Here is a 7,596-nt window from a genome sequence, read left to right as displayed (position 1 = left end):
AAATAGTGCTGGGTAACCACCAGCATGCTGACTAGAATCCCATGGCAATTCTTTTGGTCTAGAGACTAAATAATAACTGCCACAATTGTTTTTATATTTTCAAATGCCACATAATATTATATCTAATTATATTGCTAATTTGTTGGTTATAATGGGCTATCAATTGAAGGGATCATGACAAAACACAAGTTATATACAATGACAATAAACAAATGATTAGGGTGATTGTATCTAAATAATTTGAGAGGTTAGAGGTGTATTACAGAATGCAGCAGACAGGGTCAGCGACATGGGGTCAAGGGGAATGTCTGAGCCGGGCCCCAAGGGTCATGGGGCCCCAAGGATCAATGGGCACAAAAGAAAACATGCAACTCATTTTCTTTGTATTATGTCTGCTCTGCCACAGCGTTGGAACAGACAATAAATATCCCAAGTATCCACCCGGTTACTCATCACTTGGTTTGATCCTGCTGAGAGTCATGATGCCATGGTGCTGTACCATGCGGGTCCTTCCAATCTGATGCCGCAGAGGAGCTGCACTGCCCCCACCCCTTAACTCCAAGCCCCAGTCACATACAATCCTCTATGGGAGAGAGTGCGGCCATTAGCACCCGCACTGAACTTCAAACACCAATTGCTCTTGAAACACTGTGGGTGTTTCAAGAGCAGCTCTGCAACGTTGTCCATTGGGCTACATTGCGTCCTGCTCCGTAGACAATTGACTTGCTGAGTTTATTTGACTTTCATCTCCCTCACTTATCTTCCTCTGTAGTAAGCTGGTCCCTAATGCTATCACCCCCTTCTCCCCCAATAGTGGGGGCATTATGCGTGTACGCAGCACTACAGGGGTAATAGTCATGCCCAGGTCTATCCTTATAGCCCCCATAAACCAGCACAAGCTGCTGATTAACAGGGATTTGCTTTACCTTCTCCAGACAGCAAAAGCATAATCCCTGAAAGCAGTTTAGCTTTCAGCAAAATACGAATGGTTATGAATGGGATTGGACAGAATTGCCAGTTTTTTGAAACTGAGAATTCGGCAAATGGACCCAACTTCTCAATACTTCTATGGGTAAAAATAAAAGGGTTAAAAAAGCAGATTGGGGTCCACCATCTTGAGCATAAGCAGTTCTGATTTCCAAAATACAGGGAAAAATTATGTATATTATAAAAACGTATATTTTAAAAATTCACATATTTTAAAAATCAAAACCGGACTCTTGGACATGTCCTGGTTCCAAAAAAACTGGTGAAAAAGAAGTAGGGGTCCCCTGCAAATTTTAAATCTGCCCTGGGCACCAACAGTCAGTAGGTTAATGCCACAGCCAGAGAACACTTTTATATAGGTCCCCTGGCAGTTCCAGGGGAAACCACTGACTGGTCAGCCCTGGCTGGGGTCCCTGGGGGGAACACCTAACCCCCCCCAGGGCACCCAAGGGCCAGAGCTATCCCCAGCACCCCAGGGTGGTGGATGTTGGGTTGATAGTGGTTAAAGTGTAAAAAGCAAGTTAAGTAATGTCTATAATAAAAACCACAAACATAGTGAAAGTAAAGTTTTATTTACATACATGCACTCATACATACATATTTACACACATACTGTACTTACCTATGTTCCCACAAAGATAAGTTCCCTTGTCCTATAGGTCTCCATAGCGATCTGCAAAATATACTCCACAAAACCCAGAGTAAGTCAGTCCTCAATGTTCCATGTAGGCATCCACAGGGTTAAAAAAAATACATGACCCAATCCATTTAGAATGCTGCTTCTCAGCTTAATTGAAAAGGATCACACAAACACCAGTCAATGGGAATCCCATCAGCTAATCAGCTGCAAGCTCCAGAGTGACGCTTATTAACCTTGGGGATACCTCAAATTAACTTTGCAGTTAGACTGATTTGCTGGTTCCCATCATAGGAGTCAATGTTCTTTTCATAACATTGACTCCTATGATATGAACCACCATAGAGGATAAATGTTGTTTTTGTAAAATTAACTTCAATGAGATGTGGCCAAATATAGAAAAAAAGATAGGTGTACCCACTGGCGATGGCGGTAAATTCACACAATATTGAATTGAATCGGGTATGAACAAATGATCTAAAATGGCTTAAGACAAAAAACAAAGAGGGAAAAAGACCATAGTGTAATATGATATGTTGATGGGGATATATCGATTTTACTCAGTTCACTCACATAAATCCAACATATCTGGGCATGTAGCAGGGTCTTTTGTGAGAGGTGAAAATTCCTCCTGTATTCCCTTGTAGGTCTAATGGAAATAGAAGCTCAAATAGTGCAATACAGTCTGGATAAAAGTGTAACAACATTTTATTCAGTGCACTCACAATAGTAAAAGATTAAAACAGCATATCACCCGTTCCGGGATAGCAAAATCCGGCAGGCAGGTCACAGTACAGGTACAGGCATCCAAAGTACAGGTCCCACGTCCGGATCGATCGGTGATGACAAAAAGCTTGTGGCCAAATAATCACTGGCAGAGCTCCTCTGAAACTTGCAGCTGATTGGCTGAGAGGATACAAATTGACTGACATCAGAATCAGCTTTATTGGCCAGGTATACTTGCGTACACTAGGAATTTTATTTGGATTGCTGTGCAACAGCCATTTAGGTAACAGTTAAACAGTGACAGTACAGATATACATAACACATACAGTTATACGCTCAAAGTGCCCTGGGGATTGTAGACGCAGGGAACATATATTCACTGAGCTGCACAGCGTCTAGGCAGCCAACAGCGGCACCACTGGTCACTGCTATAGCCAGGTAGGTAACAATTTAACCAGAGACAGTACAGTTATCACACAGGGAACACCTACCCGCTGATTTGCACAGTGCCTAGGCAGTCAACAGTGGCGCCACTGGTCATTGCAAACAGCCAGGTAAGTAACAGTTAAGCAGGGACGGTACAGTTTTAGGTTGCTATGCAGTGTGTGAGACAGGGGAGACACAGGGTACATATGGCTATGTGGCACAGTTCCTAGGCAGCCATTTGTGGCTTCCATCAGTGGGATTTCCATCAGTTACATGGAAATATGGGGGAAATCTATAAAAAAAATTCTCAGTATTTCAGGAACCAGGACTGGGGCTGGTTATACTTGTAGCAGAGACCCCATGCTATATATATATATATATACCTTGACGAAAGTGCCGCGATATTAAACTGGGCACTGAAACGTTGCCGTTTATTCACTAAGCCGCATCTTGTGTCTTGATTCCTGGTCCCCTGGAGTGCTGCTGATACGTGATATATATATATATATATATATATATATATATATATATATATATATATATATATACAGGTTGAGTATCCCGTATCCAAAATGCTCGGGACCAGGAGAATTTTGGATAACGGATTATTCTGTATTTCAGAATATTTTAATATTTCAATTATGTATATTGAAGTATCTTGCATGTATGCTGTATAAACACATAAAATACACACAAATATATTTTATTACCACATAAAATACACACAAATATATTTTATTTGTTCAAAAAACAAGGTTTCAAAACATGAAACAAAATTTGTGTTCTATATCAGATATTGAATTTGAATGCCAAGCAATCATTGTCTTGCACATATATAGTGCCAGTTACATATCATGTCCTCAGTAGTGCTGTTACAAATGTCCCCAGTGAGTTTTTAGCAAAAAAATATTTTTTTTTCACTTTCTGGAATGTATGGTTTTCGGAATTATTCGGATAACGGATACTCGGATATGGGATACTCAACCTGTATATATATATATATATATATATATATATATATATATATATATATATATATATATATATATATTATAAGGGCACGGTAGTGCCCTTATATTAAGGCTGAATCCAACGAACGGATTTTTCCCATAGGGAACTTTTCGGATGGGGGCATGGCGTTTGAGGGACTGCACCTCAAAAGTGACTGGGCGTACTGAGCTGAAATTTGGCATGTACGCGTAGAATCGTCAAGCGGTGCTGCGTGCCAAAGTTCAGGGCGAAATATAAAAAAATGACCAATTGGGAGCGATCTAAACTTCCAACTGTCAGTTTTTTTCTGACACTCGCGAAATGACAACTTGTCACCCATGTTAGTCTATGAGGGTTTTTTTGGGAAGGCATAACTCGGGGTAGAGGAACAATTGAGACTTGGGGTTTGTTTTATTAGGTAGATATTGTCCCAGTGGAGTGCCTTTTGGGGTTGAGGATTTTCAGATAGGTGCAGTTTTTTTATAATTTAGTGAAACATGCCCCATTATAAACATAGGAGAGCTCAACTTGTTGCGCAGCCGCACAAGTCATCAGCTGGGGGAGTACACAGAGTGGCTTCACTTGGGTGTGCCAAGATGGCCGACTCCTGCTCGCAAACTGAAATTCTCGTCTGTAAGTGGAATTAGCAGTGTTTATGTTATAAATGTGGGTGGGTGTGGGGATGGGGATGGGTAATGAGTGCTTATTAGCCCTGACATTGCTTTAATTACAGTGTTTAAGGTCCGTGCTACCGCTGTGTCAGGTGGCTGTAACTAAGCTGACGTCATTTAATTTATTCACTGCACTGCCGGGAAATTCAAAACAGATGAGTCTCTGTGCCCGGCTGGTGGTAGCTTGCGATGCGGCTCCGCTGCCCCAGCCAGGTGTCATCCCTCCTGCTCTGGCTGCCCTGTTCCCTCTCCTCCCCGCTGCATGGGGAGCGCCTGGGCAGCCTGCACGAAGACGCACGCCACCATTGCTGACAGTATGTATTGTAGAAACAAGTGTGCAGTAGCCGCTGCTGCATCCTTCCCCCTTTGACCACGAGCTCACCCGCCACCATTGCTGACACTTACAGTATATAATATTGTAGAAAGAAGTGTGCAGCAGCTGCTGCTGCCTCCAGTAACACACCCGCCCTCTCCCCCACCACTTACTCACGTAAAGACTACTGTATGTAGCGCTACTATGGATAGTCTGTGCAGCCGAGCTTGGACGTGTAGATTGTGCAGGAGCTGGCAGAGAGACTCCGGATCTTCCCCAGCGCGGCAGAGACACGGAGTCTCTCTGCCAGCTCCTGCACACTCTACACGTCCAAGCTCGGCAGTGGTGGGGGAGAGGGCGGGTGTGTTACTGAAGGCAGCAGCTGCTGCACACTTGTTTCTACAATATAATATACAATGGGGGCGGGTGAGCTCGTGGTCAAAGGGGAAAGGATGCAGCAGCGGCTGCTGGCTTAATGCAAGGTACACAATGTGAGCGGCTGCTGGCTTGTTAATAGTAGAATATACTGTCTGCAAGGGTCCTCTGTATGTACACTCTACGTGTCCAGTCACCCTGCAGCAAAAATCATGCTGCTGCTCTCAGGCTGACAGGACAGGGAGAGACTGAGAGTGTATATACAGAGAACACTCGCAGGCAGAGTATATTCTAGTATTAACAAGCCAGCAGCTGCTGCTGTCTCCTCTCCAGCAGGGTAGATGCTGCATTTTAGGAGTAGAGATGGCTAGTGAAAGGAGGACATCTGATGACATCACACCCACGTGACCAGCTGTCATCAATGGGAGGAGTAAACTGAGTTCCTTCCATTCTTCGTTTACTACTGCAAGCAGGACAGGAGCATGTTGTAGACTGTGTGTGGTGCTCCCGAGTATAAGGTACACATACACCCAGCGGCACACCTTCCCCTCGCCCACACACTGTTCACTCCTGCACACACTGCCCCCCCTGCACATAATGCCCCCACACTGCCCCCCCTGCACATAATGCTCCCACACTGTCCCTCCCACTGCACATAATACCCCCACACTGTCCCTATTGCACATACTGCCCCAACACTGCCCATACTGTCCCCTACACATAATACCCCCACACTGCACAACCTGCCCCCCCTGCACTTAGAGCTCTGTTCACTCCACTGTTCACTCCTGTACACACTGCCCCCCCCCCTGCACATAATACCCCCAAACTGCCCCCCCGGCACATAATACCGTTTGTACGCTGCCCCCCCCCCCCCCAGTGCCCCGTGTGTGTATGCTGCACCCCCCAGTGCCCCTGTGTGTAAGCTTCCCCCCCCAGTGCCCCCCGTGTGTGTACGCTTCCCCCCCAGTTCCCCCCGTGTGTGTACGCTGCCCCCCCAGTGCCCCCCGTGTGTGTGTACGCTGCCCCCCCCAGTGCCCCCCGTGTGTGTGTACGCTGCCCCCCCCAGTGCCCCCCGTGTGTGTGTACGCTGCCCCCCCCAGTGCCCCCCGTGTGTGTACGCTGCCCCCCCCCCTAGTGGCCCCCGTGTGTGTACGCCGTCCCCGCCCCAGTGCCCCCTGTGTGTGTACGCTGTCCCCGCCCCAGTGCCCCCCGTGTGTGTGCGCTGTCCCCGACCCAGTGCCCCTGTGTGTACGCTGTCGCCCCCGTGTGTACGCTGTCGCCCCCCGCTGTCGCCCCCCGTGCCTCTCATGTGTACGCTGGGCCCCCCGTGTGTACGCTGTCCCTCACCAGTGCCCCCGTGTGCACGCTGTGCCCCCTGTGTGTACGCTGTCCCCGTGCCCTCCGTGTGTACGCTGTCCCCCCCCTTGCCCCCCGTGTGTACGCTGTTTCACCCCCCCAGTGCCCTCCGTGTGTACGCTGCCCACCCCAGTGCCCTCCGTGTGTACGCTGACCACCCCAGTGCCCTCCGTGTGTACGCTGCCCACCCCAGTGCCCTCCGTGTGTACGCTGCCCACCCCAGTGCCCTCCGTGTGTACGCTGCCCACCCCAGTGCCCTCCGTGTGTACGCTGCCCACCCCAGTGCCCTCCGTGTGTACGCTGCCCCCCCAGTGTCCTCCGTGTGTACGTTATCGCCCCCCGTGTGTACGCTGTCACCCCCCGTGTGTACGCTGACGCCCCCGTGTGTAGGCCGTCGCCCCCCAGTGTCCCCGTGTGTGTACGCTGTCCCCCACCAGTGCCCCCGTGTGTGTACGCTGTCCCCCCATGTGTGTACGCTGTCCCCCCCCAGTGCTCCCGTGTGTGTGCGCTGTGCCCCCGTGTGCTGTGTGCACTGTCCCCCACCAGTGCCCCCGTGTGTGTACGCTGTCCCCCACCAGTGCCCCGTGTGTGTACGCTGTCCCCCCCAGTGCCCCCGTGTGTGTGTGTGCTGTGCCCCCCCAGTGCTCCCGTGTGTGTGCGCTGTGCCCCCCCCAGTGCCCCGTGTGTGTACGCTGTTTGCCCCCCATGTGTGTACGCTCCCCCCCCCAGTGCCCCCCGTGTGTGTACGCTGTCCCCCCAGTGCCCCTGTGTGTGTACGCTGTGCCCCCCCCAGTGCCCCGCGTTTTTACGCTGTTTGCCCCCCATGTGTGTACGCTCCCAGTGCCCCCCCCCCCCCCCGTGTGTACGCTGTCCCCCCTGCTATCCTACATTCCCTACCATCCAGCCAGGGGACATGGCCGCCCGCCAGCCAGCAGCTCCTATCCCCGGCATGCTACATCCCTGGCCGCCCGCCCACAGCTCCTAAAGCTAAGCCCTTTATTATTATTGTTGTTGTCATTATTATTATTATTATATCTCCTGCCCAGACTCTGTCCTCCCCATGCTGCCGCCGGGACTCGTCGGGACCAGGTTCAGGCGCTTCCACAGCCTGC

Source organism: Crinia signifera, unplaced genomic scaffold (assembly GCF_055691185.1).
Source record: "Crinia signifera unplaced genomic scaffold, ASM5569118v1 HAP2_SCAFFOLD_211, whole genome shotgun sequence".
In the NCBI taxonomy this organism is placed as follows: Eukaryota; Metazoa; Chordata; class Amphibia; order Anura; family Myobatrachidae; genus Crinia; species Crinia signifera.
Note: the sequence above shows the minus strand (reverse complement) of the source record.